Source organism: Ranitomeya imitator, chromosome 1, assembly GCF_032444005.1.
Source record: "Ranitomeya imitator isolate aRanImi1 chromosome 1, aRanImi1.pri, whole genome shotgun sequence".
In the NCBI taxonomy this organism is placed as follows: domain Eukaryota; kingdom Metazoa; phylum Chordata; class Amphibia; order Anura; family Dendrobatidae; genus Ranitomeya; species Ranitomeya imitator.
Genome location: NC_091282.1, coordinates 1,142,482,966 through 1,142,502,550, shown reverse-complemented (window position 1 = coordinate 1,142,502,550; position 19,585 = coordinate 1,142,482,966). Strand labels below are relative to the sequence as shown.

The 19,585-nt window shown below is 45.1% G+C and overlaps 1 protein-coding gene across 9 annotated transcripts in view; it reads right to left on the bottom strand.

Annotated features, from left to right (window-relative positions):
- The window catches only part of APBB2 (amyloid beta precursor protein binding family B member 2), a 454,628-nt gene extending 441,387 nt beyond the window's left edge, over positions 1 to 13,241 (bottom strand). For 6 of the 9 annotated variants that reach the window (XM_069744545.1, XM_069744551.1, XM_069744543.1 and 3 more), the window contains exon 1: positions 13,137 to 13,231. The gene's annotated coding sequence lies outside the window, so the exon portion shown is untranslated. Of the gene's footprint in view, positions 1 to 13,136 lie in introns of all 9 variants that reach the window. The other 3 variants (XM_069744548.1, XM_069744549.1, XM_069744546.1) reach the window with 1 other exon arrangement.
- Positions 13,242 to 19,585: the final 6,344 nt, after the last annotated feature.

The window sequence follows — 19,585 nt, the reverse complement described above, 5'->3', positions numbered from 1 at the left end:
ATCTATCTGAACTCTCAGATGTTAGGATTCTCACCAATATGTTGGAAGAGAGCTCTAGACCGTTGGGAGCTGGACCATTTACAGATTTGAAGCCAAATAGTATAAGAATGCCCCCTGTATCCACAAACACCAGTATTGATATATTCATGCAATTAGTATTAACTGATCTCAAACAATTGAGCATGAAGAAAAGAAAGAGTCCATCTAACTTAACCTCCGGTGAGAGAAGAGCCCTGGACTCATTAGCAGGGAAGGCAGAACTGGTGTTCAAACCATCTGATAAGGGTGGGAACCTTGTGGTACTGGATCGTGAAAAATACAGGGAGATGTGTCTCAGGATTTTGAGAGATGGAACGACTTATGGGCTGTTACGAGAGGATCCTACTGTGGCCTTTAATCTTGAGCTGGGTTGTATTTTGGAGGAGGCGTATGAGACAGGGCTTATCTCTGATGGTGAGAGGAGATTTATGATGCAAAAGACACCCATAATACCTGTCTTTTACGCCCTTCCGAAGGTACATAAGGGCCTGGTACCATTGAAGGGCCGACCAATAGTTTCTGGTAATGATTCTATCACACAGAATTGTGGAACATATATTGATAAGGTTTTAAGAAATTTTGTTACAGCCCTACCGTCTTATATACGGGACACATCTGACCTGTTGCAAAAAATCGAGGGGATTTCTGTGGGAGATGAGACCCTGCTAGCATCAATAGACGTTGAAGCGTTATACAGCAGTATCCCACATGAGGCTGGGCTAAGAGCTGTTGATTTTTTTCTAAGGTCTAGAGGGATCCAATTTAATGAACACAATCGATTCATCAACCGCCTCCTAGCTTTCATCTTGACTCACAACTACTTTTTGTTTGAGGGGAGGTTCTACCACCAGCTCAGGGGCACCGCTATGGGGAGCCCATGTGCCCCTACATATGCAAATTTGCTCCTGGGCTGGTGGGAGGATACGATTGTGTTCGGGGAAGAAAAACAGGCACTATGGGGCTCCCAGATATTATTCTGGGGGCGTTTCATAGATGATGTGCTAATCTTGTGGACGGGTGATGTAGCCTCTTTCCATGCTTTTGTTCAGGATCTCAATATAAATAACATCGGCCTTGCATTTACATCTGAAATTGATAAAGATAAAATCAACTTTCTAGACATTACAATCAGTAAGGATGATGGGGGCCATCTTGCAACCACGGTGTATAGGAAGCCAACCTCGACCAACAATCTATTAAATTGGAGTAGCCATCACCCCTATAGTTTAAAAAAAGGGATCCCAAAGGGACAATACATGAGGGTGAGGAGGAATTGTTCTTCAGATGTATCCTTTTATGCCGAATCACGTGAATTAAGGGATAGATTCCTAAAAAAAGGATATCCAAAAAATATTCTTCAGAGTACATTTAAACAGGTAGAGACGATTTCCAGATCTAGTCTACTTCGACCAAGGGACAGAGACGATTCAGAGGCATTGGTGAGGCTCATTGGTAGTTTTGATGACTGCTCAAATGAGGTCAGAAACATCATTAATAGACATTGGGGTATATTACGTGCAGACACTGATATTAGGGAGTACCTATCCGAGACACCTATGATCACATATAGGAGAGGAAGATCCCTAAAGGACCAACTAGTGCACAGCACATTTACTCCCCCTTTAAATAAAGGCACGTGGCTCGAAAGGAGACAGCTGGGTACATTCCGCTGTGGTGGGTGCTCTTTTTGTGGCTATGTGGCGACTGGTAACCACTTCTCAAGTGCTAGCACGGGACAGACTTTCGAAAGTAGACATTTTGCTAATTGTAAAACCAGCGGAGTGATCTATCTGTTTAGCTGTACTTGCCCAACAAATTATGTTGGGAAAACAAGAAGGGAGTTCCGTAGGAGAATAGGTGACCATGTGGGGGATATTAAACATGCGAGGGATACCCCAATCTCTCGACATGTACGGTCGGTACACCAGGGCGATTTAAAATCTTTTTCTTTCTTCGCCGTGGAGGTGATTACTCCCTCGGTTCGAGGAGGAGACTGGGATCGTAGAATTTTACAAAAAGAACTGAAGTGGATCCATAGACTGAACACAGTATCTCCAGCGGGATTAAACGAACAAATGAATTTTGGCTGCTACCTATGACTCTCTATACATATAGGTTGATAGATAAATGGTTACGGAAAACCTGTCGTATCGACCCTAATGGGTCAGTTGTTTAAAAAAATGTGTCCTTATTATGGACGAAGGAATTGGGTGGACACCTGTCATATTTATGATGGTTGTTATTTTCTTTTAAGTAGTGCATTATATTGCAATAGGCTTCAGACAACGGTGGTGGTGGAGTGGATTAGTTCATTCATTCTAATAGGCTAATGGGGTACAAATTGTTGCTGGTAAATCTTTAATGTATAAAGTATATCTATACTAAGGGTTATATGTAATAGCTATTTACTGTTACCTATTGGTCTGAGATGTATTACCCTTGTAATTATAGGTCATTAGAGCTTCATAATTTTATGCCCCGATTAGAGGTTCTGAGTCCGTGCATCACTGTTCTTGGGTATAAGGATAGACATATATACCATCTGATATGTGATGGCATGGTGGCATGGGCCCATGGCATGGGCGCATCTACTGTTTGTCTGATGCTGCACATTATCATTTTGCGCAGTTAGTCTGACGTTCAGGGTGGAATCCGGTACCCACATATAATTGCGCAGGAGTGCGTGTGTAAAAGAGTCGGCACAGTAGTGGGTGGTAGAACTTGTGTACCACGCCTACTGTTTCATGAGGATTTTTGCACTTGTGCAGTATCCTACAATCACTGGGGCGCATGCGCGGCTGAAAAGAAGTCAGCGTCTGCGCAGTATCCTGGAATTACTGGGGCGCATGCGCGGCTGAAAAGAAGTCAGCGTTTACGCACTCCTGCCGACCCATGTGGGCGGCGACGCATAGGGATGACACATGTGCGTCCTTGTTATGTGACGTCGCAGGTACGTGGTAAGTGTTTACACGCTGGTGCGCATGCCCTGTTCAGAAAAAGTCGGCGCCTGCGCTGTTCCAACTGCTAAGGTGTGCGGCAACACATTAATATTATGCCACGCCGTCCTTATCATGTGACGTCACGGGGACAGAGTTTCAGGAGCGCCGGAAATGAATATGGCGTTCTTGATCACCCAGGTGAGATGAGCGCAGTAATGATTTGGAGCCTATATAATGCACAGGATTTGGCACTTGTTTGGAAGCGCTACAAGGATAGGGGAACGGCCCGGTGGTGTGGTTATCTACATGCTGAAGTTCACACATGAGCTAAGTAACCCTTTGTTATCTGAATACACTCCTGATGAACCTCTTTATATCAGAAGGGGAGAAACGCGTTGAGTTGAAAGGGATTTAAAAACGCATGGATTTTGTAATAAAGATATTATGGGATTTTAACCTCTTGGTCTGTACCGGTGTTGTAAAAAATAATGAGGTCATTAATGAATAGGGCAAAATATAGCTATTGAGGCATTCATTGTCAATATAATGCTGTAGCACGGTAATGAAATACCAGAAGTGAATATGGAGTATGTCTGACACTACAACAGATACACTTCCCTATCTGTAGACACCCTTATTATATGTGGAGACAGACCATAGGTATTTATACGTGTACAGTCCTAGGTTTGAGTTTCTACCTGCCATTATCATATTTAAGCTGGCCAGAAACAGAGAATGATAAATGAAGGGAGCAAAGGGACACAGATCACCAAGTCAGTCTAGTACCCTAGATCTAGTTAGATAGTTACACCGATTTTTTGTCCCTTCAAGTTATCCACATTCATACGTAGTATATGTGATATTTTTCTGTCCTTGTCCTATTAGGGCGTAGTAGGGATAGCAGGGATAGCCGGCGAGGAGCGGGGGCGCCACGGCGTAGGGTGAATAGGGTGCCAACCTCCGCAGGTAGGTAGGGGGCATATAGAAATCGTAGGGCTTGGCACTGTTCCGGCCTTTCCTATAGTACGCTTGTATTAACTGGTGATGGTTTTTTGTCAAGTGCACACGTATGTTTTTAACATTATGAATAAAGGTTAGATTTTATGATTATTTTGGAAATCGTTTGGGGATTTTTTCTGTGAATCAAAACTCTCCAATGCCGGGCTCGGACTTTCATTATTTGCATACATGCAATAACATGCCGACTAGACGTGCGCAGTTATTATCAATTTGTCGGAACTTAGCAAGGCCGCACACGGCTAGTCAGAATGTAGTCGAAAGTTACAGCCATATGAAAAACACTGGAGAATCCTGTTAGTGTGCACTGTACGCGCTGTGAGGATTCACAAGTCTGCAGTCACATAGAGCGACTGCAGACTTGAGCCCCAAGGTAGAAATTATGTATGAGCCTTCAATGAGATGTATTGCAATAATGCATATTGTGCATGACACAAACAACCCTCCAATTCACCTCTCCCCCCAAAAAAAAGACTTATAACCTTTTATAGTATCTCACCATAAAAATAGCCATGTGGTTTAGAATCATATATTAAAGCCTACAGACTACTGCTGTTTTCTATGGCACTGGAAATACACAGTATTCATATTTCCAATAATTATTATATAAAATGACCAAAAGTCTGTGCCCTAGAATACAGCATCCAGAATGGCCTCCCCCCTCTCCTAAACACTAGCCAGTGCATACATATATAGAGGCTGATACTAGGCTTATCACCAGACTGTACCATCCACCACTGCCATCATGTGATATGTAACCTTTCATATATAGGTCAAGCATCCCAGAAGGAAAAAATGAATATAAGGACACGTAAAAGCATCTCTGGTGCATAATCAGATGATGGGAAGAGTAGGAGGTGAAGCTGAGGAGACCTCCCAACACCTTCAATGGCTGCCTGCAGAGGGGACACAATGTGACTGGATGCAATGGAAAGCCCAGGAGCAGGGATGTCTCTGGCTCCGTTCTGCGTACATCACATGTCAAAGACAGACGTTTCCGACAGTAAAACAATTGTTAGAATTTTGTGCGTTACTGCATTGTGTCGGAATATGAAGGATATTTCTCACGGATACAGAAACACTACACAGATCATTTCCTAAAAAACAACAACACTGTCCGTCATTCCCACAAATAGAGGGACTCTAATGGGTCAAATATCTACGGCATCTAAAAATGTCCTGCTGGCACTAACATTACACATCTCAGAGTTTCCTTCCCTCCTCCATTTCTGGGGGTCTCCTGACTTCACCGTTTTCCAGCCCTGCTATGTGGCAGTGAGGTAATGCTTCACCAAATAGCTTTCCATACAAGTCATGTCTCACTGTGACATTACCAAAGAAAGTGGAGCATAACGTAACATCCATTACACGTGATGGTTATACTGTTATGTGGAGGTGATAGGATAACTGCACCATGAACGTTGTGTCTACACGGATGGTCGCCATTAGTCTGCTTTGTGCAAAAGTCCAAGAAATTTCCAGCTGGAATCAACTATTGAGTCCAAAATGGAAAGACACGTTAACTTTGCCAAGCTGTGCAAGAATCTATTTTTTAATCACTAAAATTTTCCTAAAAGCAACAAAAAATACCAGTAAATATAAATTCTCCAGGTGTCTCCTTGTATGTACACTCCGATATTCTATTAAAGGGGTTATCTGGACTTATGATATTGAGGACTTAAGCTTATGATAGGTAATCAATAGTGCTGTGCGAGCGTGCTCGGATTAGGTGTTATATGAGCATGCTCGGGTGCTAATAGAGTGTCTTCGGCGTGCTCGAATACTATGCTCGAGTCGTCATGGCAGGATGTCTCGTGGCTGTTCGACTGCCGCAACACATGGGAGGGATCGCCTAACAAAGAGACGCAACACATGGGAGGGACTGCCTAACAAACAGACGCAACACATGGGAGGGATCGCCTAACAAACAGACGCAACACATGGGAGGGATCGCCTAACAAACAGACGCAACACATGGGAGGGATCGCCTAACAAACAGACGCAACACATGGGAGGGATCGCCTAACAAACAGACGCAACACATGGGAGGGACTGCCTAACAAACAGACGCAACACATGGGAGGGACTGCCTAACAAACAGACGCAACACATGGGAGGGACTGCCTAACAAACAGACGCAACACATGGGAGGGACTGCCTAACAAACAGACGCAACACATGGGAGGGACTGCCTAACAAACAGACGCAACACATGGGAGGGACTGCCTAACAAACAGACGCAACACATGGGAGGGACTGCCTAACAAAGAGACAATCCTTGCATGTGTTCAGGCTGTCGAACAGCCGCGAGACATACTGTGAGTATTCGAGCACGCCGAAACTACTCTATGAGCACCCGAGCATGCTCAGATAACACCTTATCAGAGCACTCTCGCACACCACTAGCAATTAATGTCAGATCGTAGGGTGGGATCAGTGATTGTTTGCAGCGCTGTTGATGTGACGTCACCCCTACAGCCAAACAACAGAGACAGAATGAGCGACAGAAACAACACTGGTCCAGGGGAGGGTGAGTAGGGAACTGTTTTTTTATGTAAAGAGATTGCCCACTACTTTTTCATTGATGACCTATCCTTAGGATAGGTCACCAATGTCTGATCGGTGGGGTCCGACACCCGGAACCCCTGCCGATCCGCTGTTATCTGTGTCGGTGTACTCAGTTGCATAGCTAGCCGTCTTCTGGTAGTGGCCAAGGCAGGGTACTGTACATTGGATCTGTAGCACCCTGCGGCAGCCACTAGCATAGGATGGAGCAGCTCTGAAATGGAGTATTTCCAGCCGACGTTATTCCCCATACAGATTTCGTCGGCCCATTTGAACGGGCCAGCAAATGAGCACAGATCGACAGGAATTGGTCTGTCTAAATGGGCGTAGAGAGTCTTGTCTGGGCAGGATGTAAAGATCTTACCCCCTTAGGTGACTGCCATTGTCCGGTAATACTCCTGGAGTTGCCTTCCAGCTTTATTTTTAACAAGTAAAGCTAATTAAGTATCACCCATCCGGGCTACCAACTACTTTCAGCATTAGCCAACAACAACAAAAGAAAATCATAATTTGAGCACAGAGAGGTGTGTGATTTAGCATCACTTTCGTCCAGTCTTATCGTGACACTGACTTATGTTCTGTGGATCTAAAAGTGCTGGTGGCCCTTTAAATACATCACTAAAATAACCCTTTATAGTACTGCTCATGTTTCCTAATAAACAGTGGATGGTGAATGCTGATCTCAGACACAGTGTCTGCGGGAGGAGGTGCTGAGTGTTGGTTTACAAACATAAGAGACGTGTATGTCCCTTTAAATGTTGAGTAGATATTTCCAACTTTAGTATTTTTAGTTTAAAGACGGCTTTGAGATTAAATTCTAAGCAATGTATGATACATTGCTTCCAACCATAATGTAACAGGGCATCTGGAGGAAATGTAACACTGGTTTACAGTGCACTACCAAATACAATACATACTCTGAATTTACATTAATAAAGTGCAATCTACACAATTATGTTTAGTTTTATTACCTAGTGGAAAGTACATTTCCATAGTCCAAATAAGTTCTCCATTAGCCAAGCGTCCGGCTCTTAGCCTTGGTGCCAAGAGTCAATGATATTGATATTGTAATTCATAGTGCCAGTAATATGATGTGATGCTATAGATTAGTGATAATATAAACAGGACTATGGAGTCGGTATGACAAGGTTCTGACTCCAACTTTGACACCTCTATCTTTCCAGCCTTGGACGATGGCTATTAAATAGTGTGTCAGATTGGCTCACTCGGCTGTACACGGAGGTAGACATGGGAACACTGCAGATTTGGGAATGCACTTAGTTTATTCAGATGCAGCATAAACCAAGCTGAAGCACAAAGTAAACACGGCCCTCTGGGCAAAACAGCAAATGGAAAAACAAAAATGGTAGGACTAGATACAGTCCTTGTATTACCGGGGATCAGCCCGTTCAGGGTTAGTAACGTGGGTCTTGCTAACCCTGAACGGGCTGATCCCCGCTAAAACAAGGACTGTATCTAGTCCTACCATTTTTGTTTTTCAGGCATAAGCAAAAACACAAACACTTGTCTGGAGTTTTCCTCTCCGGACACTGAACACTGCTGCCTTTGTAGGCCAGATACTTAAGCCCCAGACCACACCCTGGGGTGGAGATAAGTGGACATCCTTCCACCCACTCTATGGACATCCACATAAAAGCTAGCCCATTATACAAATTACCATAACCCCTCACTTCACTTACTGTGCTGGAGGAAAAACTCCGGGTTTTATATCACTGACTCCATTAAGCATAGTAAAACATTTCTCCCCTCCAGCACTTTACCACTGACTTTGTCACAATAGTAATAACATACTTACTGTAGTAAAATGATTACATAAAAACCACTGGAAGCCCTGATTATCACTGCTTTTCTTAAATTTAGATACCTTAAATTGATAGAACATTCAAATATAGATTATTAATATTTCAAAACTTGTCTAAATTCCAATGAAATAGAAGAGTTAATGCAAATGACTTCTTCCATTCTGCAGAATATGATCACGTATGGAAGCTCTCACTTATGTGTCTCACATATACTAAGACATGTAGAGGTCTCACCGGTCACCTTGTCGTTGGTGCAGAAAATGTGGCTGGAATGTCGGAAACCTGAAAGCCACATAGTTGGGGAGCCGCGCTTTACAGCAATGGACATCTGCACTTTATGAAGAGCAATATGAAGCAACTTAACTATTGACCATTACTTTTTACAAAGCTAACTGTACCCTGAAGAATGAAAAATGCTTGCTTCAGTTCATGCAACAATTGCATAAAGTGATCCCAAAACACAATCTCTGCAGTAAACGTGATGGACCTTGACCTTCACCATGTTGTTGTCTCGTCCATAAAGTAATGATTTTATTTTAGCAGATATGTTAAAGCGCCACGTCAGAGCGTTGTGTCATATTTAGCATTGCTGAGCAGAGATCTCACAGCGAGATAAAGTAATGTACACATAAGTATTAGTGATGAGTGATGAGCCTTGGGATAAGGTGTTATCTGAGCATGCTCGGGTGCTATCCGAGTGTCTTCGGTGTGCTCATATATGTTCTAGTCCCTGCAGATGCATGTCTTGCGGCTGTTAAAGAGCTGCAACACATATAGGCATACCCTGCTTGTTAGGCAATTCCTATACAGTGAGTATTCAGACCCCTTTTTCACTCTTTGTTTCATTGCAGCCATTTGGTAACTTCAAAAAAGTTCATTTTTTCATATTAATGTACACTCTGCAACCATCTTGACTGAAAAAAAAAACAGAAATGCAGAAATTGTTGCAAATTTAATAAAAAAGTAAAACTGAAATATCACATGGTCATAAGTATTCAGACCCTTTGCCTAGACACTCATATTTAAGTCACATGCTGTCCATTTCCTTGTGATCCTCCTTGAGATGGTTCTACTCCTTCATTGGAGTCCAGCTGTGTTTAATTAAACTGATAGGACTTGATTTGGAAAGGCACACACCTGTCTATATAAGACCTCCAGACCAAATGAGAATCATGAGGTCAAAGGAACTGCCCAAGGAGCTCAGAGACAGAATTGTGGCAAGGCATAGATCTGGTCAAGGTTACAACAGAATTTCTGCAGTACTCAAGGTTCCTAAGAGCACAGTGGCCTCCATAATTCTTAAATGGAAGAAGTTTTGGACCACCAGAAGTCTTCCTAGACCTGGCCATCCAGCCAAACTGAGCAATCGTGGGAGAAGAGCCTTGGTGAGAGAAGTAAAGAAGAACCCCAAGATCACTGTGGCTGAGCTCCAGAGATACAGTAGGGAGATGGGAGAAAGTTCCACAAAGTCAACTATCACTGCAGCCCTCCACCAGTCGGGCCTTTATGGCAGAGTGGCCCCATGGAGGCCTCTCCTCAGTGCAAGACATATGAAAGCCGCATAGAGTTTGCTAAAAAGCACATGAAGGACTCCCAGACTATGAGAAATAAAATTCTCTGGTCTGATGAGACGAAGATAGACCTTTTTGGTGATAATTCTAAGCGATATGTGTGGAGAAAACCAGGCACTGCTCATCACCTGCCCAATACAATCCCAACAGTGAAACATGGTGGTGGCACCATCATGCTGTGGGGTGTTTTTAAGCTGCAGGGACAGGGCGACTGGTTGTCATTGAAGAAAACATGAATGCGGCCAAGTACAGAGATATCCTGGATGAAAACCTCTTCCAGAGTGCTCTGGACCTCAGACTTGACCGAAGGTTCACCTTCCCACAAGACAATGACCCTAAGCACACAGCTAAAATAACAAAGGAGTGTCTTCAGAATAACTCTGTGACCATTCTTGTCTGGCCCAGCCAGAGCCCTGTCCTAAACCCAATTGAGCATCTCTGGAGAGACCTGAAAATGGATGTCCACCAACGTTCACCATCCAACCTGACGGAACTGGAGAGGATCTGCACGGAAGAATGGCAGAGGATCCCCAAATCCAGGTGTGCAAAACTTGTTGCATCATTCCCAAGAAGACTCATGACTGTACTAGCTCGAAAGGTGCTTCTACTCAATACTGAGCAAAGGGTCTGAATACTTATGACCATGTGAGATTTCAATTTTTGTTTTTTATTAAATTTGCAAAAATTTCAACATTTCTGTTTTTTTCAGTCAAGATGGGGTGCAGAGTGTGCATTAATGAGAAAAAAAAAAGAACTTTTTTGAATTTACCAAATGGCTGCAATGAAACAAAGAGTGAAAAATTTAAAGGGGTCCGAATACTTTCCGTACCCACTGTATGTGTGGTGCCTGTACAACAGCCACGAGACATGCAGCCGCAGGGACTAGAACATATTATTCAAGCACGCCGAAGACACTTGGTTAGCAACTGAGCATGCTCAGATAACACCATATCCGAGCACGCTCACTCATCACTAATAAGTATCATTATACTGAAGGAATTTATGGGTCTTCCCAGCAAAAAAAGGATCAGTTGCCATCTCCTACTAAGATCACGCCTAGTCTGGGGAGAAATCAAGTGAATTCGTAGCAGCAACTGCCCCTGGGAATGAAATTGTGAAAATGGTCCCTGAAGTTGTACACAAACCACTATATAAACGCAATTAAAATGATTCAATCCCCCATTGTAAATTAATTTTACAGACTTCTCTGTTGTCTGTAATAAACCAAATCAAACAAAAGTAATCCCAACAATCTTTGATGAGATTTGAAGAAAGCTGTACCAAACACGCAAACCCAAGAATGTTAGTGAAGTGGAGGCCATTGCCCATGAAGTAGGGGCTGAGATTCCTCGGGAAGCTGCTGTCTGGCAGATCGAGAACGGAGAGTATGATAAAGGGGTGAAAGAATTCTAACATTGCAGGGGTCAAAGTGGCATTATGCCTTGAATCTGGAGAAACCACTTGTTTTATTAGATGTCTGTTTATTGTTCTTGTTTCATTCCTTTATTGGAAACAGGAGAAAGTTTGGAAACTTTACTAATAAACCAAATTCGCAATGTGGGGGGGCAAATTATCTTGATGACAACAGGACCTGTGCCTGATCCCTGTATTTATTGGCAGTGAATATATAAAATGTCCAGCCCTCATACTAATAACCAACCGAAGTGTTAAGTATTATTAGTTCTTTAGTTCTTAGTAAATTCCCCCATAATAAAGCAGATATAGTTACATAGACCTGGGTCCATCAAGTTCAAGCTTTCTCCACCAATTGTGCATTTTGTCATATGGTGGGAGGACGTCTTACCGACGATATCCACCATGATGCTCATTATTAATTATTTTAATTTTGATCTGATGCAAAACATTCGACACAAAAATACTGCACCATCCGTTTTTTTTCTATGGGGAACTAGAAAATGACTGTGGAGCTTGGTGTACGTTCTGCACTATGGTCCCTCTGAGACGGAAACGCCTGCCCCCCAGACCAAAGTGTCACCATCAGTGATGGGTAAAGGGGTCACATTGCCTCCCAGGCTTCCCCGAGGCCTTACATACTGTACGCTGGCACCAGAACACGGGACTTCTCATGTCATTATAATAACCTGTTACACGGACCCGTCTGTCCTCCCCCTCCATCTGTACCAACGCATGCAACAAATCAGCTAGAAGAACCATCTGCAGTCTGATGATGGATGTCGGGACCAGGCTCCTATAAGAACAAATACGTTTCCAGACATCGTAGACATTGATTCTCCTTTTTAATTAAGGTGCACCGTATTTAATTCCCCCGCCGCCCTTTTCTATCAAGATTTATATGATGCCGTTACGACGTCACCAATCCAAGGATGTCGCCTATCAAGGACATTCTCGGCATACATTCCCATAGAAGCTTCATTATCCCGATGAATTCTACAAGCCCTCGTTATGGAGCGAGAGGCGGTGGTGTGAAGGGTTAATGCCGCCTTTCACATCTCTATATGAAAGGTGTTCAGAAGAGGGACGCAGGTCTGGGTGTAAAGCTCTGGTGGATCTGCTCAGAAACCATGGACTCCTTTCATGCTCCCAGCCCCGAGGCCATACATTCCTGCTGCCAAAGCCTTAGCTTCAGCAGTCGGGCACGGAGCGGGCTACTGGAAGCCGATCTGGGGAAGTCACTATGCAATGCTGCTCTGGATATGTCTATACAGTCTCCTACACCAGGGTCATTGCATCTGACCAATTTCTGTACGTCTAGGCGCCAGTTTGGAAAAACTCAAATATCTAATATTATTATTATTTATTATTAAAGCGCCATTTATTCCATGGCGCTTTACATGTGAGGAGGGGCATACATAATAAAAACAGGTACAATAATCTTAAACAATACAAGTCACAACTGGTACAGGAGGAGAGATATACATACAAATATTATATATATATATATATACATATATATATATATATACATACAAAGTAACCATAACAACTGCAATGTAACACTGAACTCAGAGAGCATAATGCCAATAACAGAGGTCACCGGTGAGGAATAAATGACCAACTGGTGCAGTTTCCCAGCCCGGCACCGTAACCCCAGTAATGCAGCATTCCGCAGCCAGACACACTATCCCTGAGACCAGAGCGATGAAGGGTCCCTGTGTCCGGTCTCCAGCAGTCACACCGCACACCCATCCCAGCTCACTTACTTTGGCTGGCTGCTGTCACTGGACCATCCACACTCCTGGCCGCCTGCTCGCCTCTTCTCTCCCCCAGCCTCAGCAGCCGGAAGCTAATTCCAGCTCTCAGCTCTCAACTCAGGAAATAATTCCCAGCCCCTCCTTCCCCTTCCACAGTTCTTCTTTGGAATGAATGGAACCTGCACAGTGTGGACAGGCTGTTGGCGCCCCCTGCTGTTCGCTGGACATGGATCCTGCATGCTATGAATGGGGCTTATGGCGTGAGGCTATGTGCACACGATGCGGATTTTACTGCCGATCCGCAGCGGTTTTTTTCCGTGCAGAAACGCTGCAGATCTGCAAAGTGATTTACAGTACAATGTAAATCAATGGGAAAAAAAATGCTGTGCTAATGGTGCGGAAAATTAAGCATGAAGAACACTGCGGATGAAAAGAAGTAGCATGTCACTTCTTTTTTTCGGATCTGCGTTTCTGCAACCTTCCATTATAGAAATCCACAGGGATAAAAAACACATGAAATCCGCAACAAAAACACACAAAATTTGCATTAAAAAAACGCGTCAAATCTGCACCTGTGTTTTCTGCCAGGAGATGCGGATTTTGTGCACCCCAATCCGCAACGTTCCCTTTTGTTTTATTTCTAAATTGTATTCACTTTTGCTTGTATTGTGTTTTGAGTTGTGTATTTTTCTTTTTTTTTATCCATCTTTCCATTTGTCTACATTATTGATGGATCGGCAGCAGCCTTCTGCTCTTCACAAGCTAAACGAGGAGTTGTGACTGTCACAACCCCACAAGGTGAGCACAAACCGTTCTTCTGTTTTCCCTCGGATAAGATCCTATTTACGCTTCATTGTCCCCCCAGCCTATTTTTATCGCAGCATAATGTAGGGACAGAGATCCCGTTTCCAATGATGTATCACTTACTGGGCTGCTTGCTGTAGATTTGATAAAAGCACAGTTTTCTCTGCTGAAGATCTACCAGTTCTCTGTATGTTGAGCTCTATATAACCCCGCCCACACCAATGATTGGCAGCTTTCTGTGTGCACTGTGCATAGGCAGAACACTGCCAATTAGGGGCGGGGTTATACAGTGCTCATGAATATGGAGGACTACATGACAGCATTTATACTAGAGATCTAGTAATAAAATCACAGATTGTCAAAACTAAACCACTGATTGGCGGCTTTCAGAGGTACACTGTGCACAGGCAGAAAGCTCCCAGTCAGTGGAAGTGAGGAAAGTTATACAGAGCTCATGAATAGAGAGGACTACATGGCATTAACCCTCTAGTGATAATCACCTGCTCATAAACCAGTGATTTCATCAAAACTGCTGCAAGTAAATCTGTACGTGACGCTGGAATCAGGGTCTCTGTCTCTATATTATGCTGCTGTCAGATTAGGTGGCAAAACCAGGTGGTGAAACATTTACTTTATGGGATTAAAGGGAACAGTTACCAAGTTTTTGCTACACAACCTGTATTTTCCCTGATGAAGGTGCTCTGAGAGCGTCGATACGCGTGGGGCTTTGTTTCCTTTTCCCCCCATCGTCAACACTCTGTTTTCGGTCGTTATATCTTCATCTGACCGCCTAGGTGTATTAGGTGTCCGGACTACTAGTTTTAATAAGTGACCTCAGGTTTTCTTGGGATGTCTTTTTCTATTTTATGGACCTGACTCCTGTGCAGCATGTCTGGTAAATATGTCTACATTAATGCCTCTATATCTAGGATCTGAGTATTTCATCAAAGGGTTATCTATATATATAATTGCCTAAGGGTTTTTCCGTCTGTCTGTCTGTCTGTCTGTCCTGGAAATCCCTGCTCTCTGATTGGTCGAGGCCGCCAGGCCTCGACCAATCAGCAACGGGCACAGCGACGATGATGTCATAAAGGACGTAGACATCCCGCCTCTCTGATTGGTCGAGGCCTGGCGGCCTCGACCAATCAGCAACGGGCACAGCGACAGAGGCGTAGCTAGAGCTTTTGCCGCCCGGGGCTGTTCCCGAGTTTGGCGCCCCCCCCCCCCCATCCCCCCCCCCTCCCGGCTCAATACACACAAAGGTTACCAAAAATGGTTTTCCTGTTTTGTAGAACTTAAACTGAGCCTAATGGTGTCACCCCCACATGCCACACCTGTGACTTAATAACACCACACCATGACCAGGCCACATAGTGACCGAATAATACTACATACAAGGGACAAATACCACAACACCATTTCCAGACCACATATTACCACCACATAGTGACTGAATACTACAATACTGATCAGTAATAAAAAAAAACCCACAATACTATCACCATAAGTGCCAGTATTCACAGGAGATCTGTACTTAGTATGCAGTGTCTGTGTAGAGGTAATACAGAGATCACTGGTGACATTATACACAGGACCTCTATATAGTATACAGTGTATAGTGTCAGTGTATAGGTAACACTGACTCACCAGTGACGTCTCTAGGTGAAGTCCTTCATCTTTCATCCAGCACAGACCGCCATCATTCCTTCCAGCCAGGACTCGTTTCTGCAGGAAATAACACAGTTATCTCGAGCTCCGCTTGCAGAACACATTACTTAATTTTTCACAACTTCTACATTACATCACATGAAGAAAAAAAGGTGATATAGTGTCACTCTGCACAGTAACAGGACCGCCCCCCCATTTGAAACAGTATACTCAAAAAATAAAATAAATACATCACTGCAGTAATAATATCCCTTAATTATCCCCTATGGTAACACTATTCCCCACCCTGGCCCCGTTTATCTCATTCCTGGCTCCAGCCATATGTTCTCGCATCCTGCCCTCATGAGTATCCATTCTACCCCATATGATCTCCCCATCCTGCCCCACCAGCCTCCATCGTATCCATCCTGCCCCATGATCCAATCCTGTCCCGTGTCTCCAATCATGCCCCGTATCGACATTCTGCCCATGCCTCAAGTCCTGCCCCCAGTGTGTCCAGCATATTACCCCCATGTTGTCCAGTAATCTGCCCCAGTGTGTCCAGCATATTACCCCCATGTTGTCCAGCAATCTGCCCCAGTGTGTCCAGCACTGCCCCCAGTGTGTCCAGCAATCTGCCCCAGTGTCCAGCCTTTCCCCAGTGTGTCCAGCAGTCTGCCCCAGTGTGTCCAGCATATTACCCCCAGTGTCCAGCATTGCGCCAGTATGTCCAGCATATTACCCCCAGTGTGTCCAGCAATCTGCCCCAGTGTCCAGCATTGCCCCAGTGTGTCCAGAAGTCTGCCCCAGGGTCTCCAGCATTGCCTCAATGTGTCCAGAAATCTGCCCCAGGGTCTCCAGTATTGCCCCAGTGTGTCCAGCAATCTGCCCCATGGTCTCCTGTATTGCCCCAGTATCCAGCATTCTGCCCCATGGTCTCCTGTATTGCCCCAGTATGTCCAGAAGTCTGCCCCAGGGTCTCCAGCATTGCCTCAATGTGTCCTGAAATCTGCCCCATGGTCTCCAGTATTCAGTGTGTCCAGCAATCTGCCCCATAGTCTCCTGTATTGCCCCAGTGTGTCCAGCATTCTGCCCCATGGTCTCCAGTATTGCCCCAGTGTGTCCAGCAATCTGCCCCATGGTCTCCAGTATTGCCCCAGTATGTCCAGAAGTCTGCCCCAGGGTCTCCAGCATTGCCTCAATGTGTCCTGAAATCTGCCCCATGGTCTCCAGTATTCAGTGTGTCCAGCATTCTGCCCCATGGTCTCCAGTATTGCCCCAGTGTGTCCAGCATTCTGCCCCATGGTCTCCAGTATTGCCCCAGTGTGTCCAGCAATCTGCCCCATAGTCTCCTGTATTGCCCCAGTGTGTCCAGCAATCTGCCCCATGGTCTCCTGTATTGCCCCAGTGTGTCCAGCATTCTGCCCCATGGTCTCCTGTATTGCCCCAGTGTGTCCAGCATTCTGCCCCATGGTCTCCAGTATTGCCCCAGTGTGTCCAGCAATCTGCCCCATGGTCTCCAGTATTGCCCCAGTATGTCCAGAAGTCTGCCCCAGGGTCTCCAGCATTGCCTCAATGTGTCCTGAAATCTGCCCCATGGTCTCCAGTATTCAGTGTGTCCAGCATTCTGCCCCATGGTCTCCAGTATTGCCCCAGTGTGTCCAGCATTCTGCCCCATGGTCTCCAGTATTGCCCCAGTGTGTCCAGCAATCTGCCCCATAGTCTCCTGTATTGCCCCAGTGTGTCCAGCAATCTGCCCCATAGTCTCCTGTATTGCCCCAGTGTGTCCAGCAATCTGCCCCATGGTCTCCTGTATTGCCCCAGTGTGTCCAGCATTCTGCCCCATGGTCTCCAGTATTGCCCCAGTGTGTCCAGCATTCTGCCCCATGGTCTCCAGTATTGCCCCAGTGTGTCCAGCAATCTGCCCCATGGTCTCCAGTATTGCCCCAGTGTGTCCAGCATTCTGCCCCATGGTCTCCTGTATTGCCCCAGTGTGTCCAGCATTCTGCCCCATGGTCTCCAGTATTGCCCCAGTGTGTCCAGCATTCTGCCCCATGGTCTCCAGTATTGCCCCAGTGTGTCCAGCAATCTGCCCCATGCTCTCCAGTATTGCCCCAGTGTGTCCAGCAATCTGCCCCATGCTCTCCAGTATTGCCCCAGTGTGTCCAGCATTGCCCCCAGACAGTCAGACATAAAGAAAAAAAAAAGTAAAATCCTCACCTCTCCCGTTCCTAGCGCAGGTCCGGTGCAGCCAGTCAGCGTCTCTCCGGCTCTGCGACGCTCAGGACAGAGAGGCTGAGCGGCGCGCACAGTAGTGACGTCATCGCGCCCTCTGCTCTGAGACGTCGCAGAGTCAGAGGACGCTGAAGCCGCAGGAACCAGGAGAGGTGAGTATTAGAGCGGGGGGCGGGGGCGGGGGTGGGGGGAGCTGGCCCTGGTCGTGGCGGCGGACGCGCCGCCCGAAGATTTAAAGGGGCGTCTTTTTTTTTTTTTCTTCTCCTGCAGCGCCGGCCGCCCCCCGCATTGTGCCGCCCGGGGCGGACCGCCCCCCCCCGCACCCCCCTTCCTACGCCACTGCACAGCGACGATGATGTCATAAAGGACGTAGACATCCCGCGTCTCTGATTGGTCGAGGCCGCCAGGCCTCGACCAATCAGCAACGGGCACAGCGACGATGATGTCATAATGGTTGCCATGGCGACGATGATGTCATAAAGGTTGCCTCGACCAATCAGCGACGGGCACAGTCTGCCGCGAATTCTGGAATCATCATTGTCCATATACTATGGACTATGGCAGCAGATAGGCAGGGGGTTTGAGCGTTCCTTCTTACATACCTTAGTCTGGGCAGATTGTCTATTGTTAAGTGCTTTGTCAGTACATTCCTTACTTACCTGGGGGGATGTATGGCTTATCAGCCGTCTTTTTGTGATTTTAAGGGTATGTGCACACGTCAGGATTTCTTGCAGAAATTTTCCTGACAAAAACCGGACATTTCTGCCAGAAATCCGCATGCGTTTTTTTTGCGTTTTTTCAGGCGTTTTTGGTGCGTTTTTTTCCAAATGCATAGAATAGCGGGAAATACGCAGAAAATCCGCAAAATGAATGAACATGCTGCTTTTTTTACCGCAATGCGTTTTTTTCGTGGAAAAAAACGCATCATGTGCACAAAACATGCAGAATGCATTCTAAATGATAGGATGCATAATGTATGCGTTTTTAATGAGTTTTTATCGCGAAACAAACGCAAAAAAATTTGAACGTGTGCACATACCCTAAATGTTTTTAACAAGTATGTCTCTTGATGTGTTTTTGTATTGAAAATAATAAACTTTGTATATTTTTGTGAGGTTGATCCCAATTGTGTGCATATCTTTTCTTGTTAGGGTTATATTGTGTGTGTGTGTGTGTGTGTATATATATATATATATATATATATATATATATATATATATACACATGTTGTTGATCCCTAAATACTCTGTGTGGTGCCCGCTACCCTTTCTTTTTGACATTTGCTACACAACCTGAGCCCAGCATGATTTGGGGGCACAGACCTTGATTCCATCAATGTATCACTTCTTTGGATGCTTGTTGCACTTTTTCTAATATCACTGATTTACCTGATACAGAACTAGAAGTTTTATGAATGATGAGCTCTGTAAAGCCACTCCAATACCACTGACTACCAGCTTAAGTAGAAAGGTGCCGATCAGTGGTGGGGTTATGGTTGGACTATTTGACAGCAGGTTTACTAGTCATCTAGTGATAATCTCCTGCTGATAAAACAGTAATTGTATCAAAACTACAGCAAGCAGCCCAGTAAGGCCGGCGTCACACATGCGAGTTTTACGGACGTAAGAGCGCAGAATCTACGTCCGTAAAACTCGCAAAACATACGGCACAATGATTCTCAATGGGTCTAGTCCTATCAGCCGTATATTACGGATCCGTAATATACGTCGTTCTACGGCCGTACAAAATCGCAGCATGCTGCGTTTGTCAGT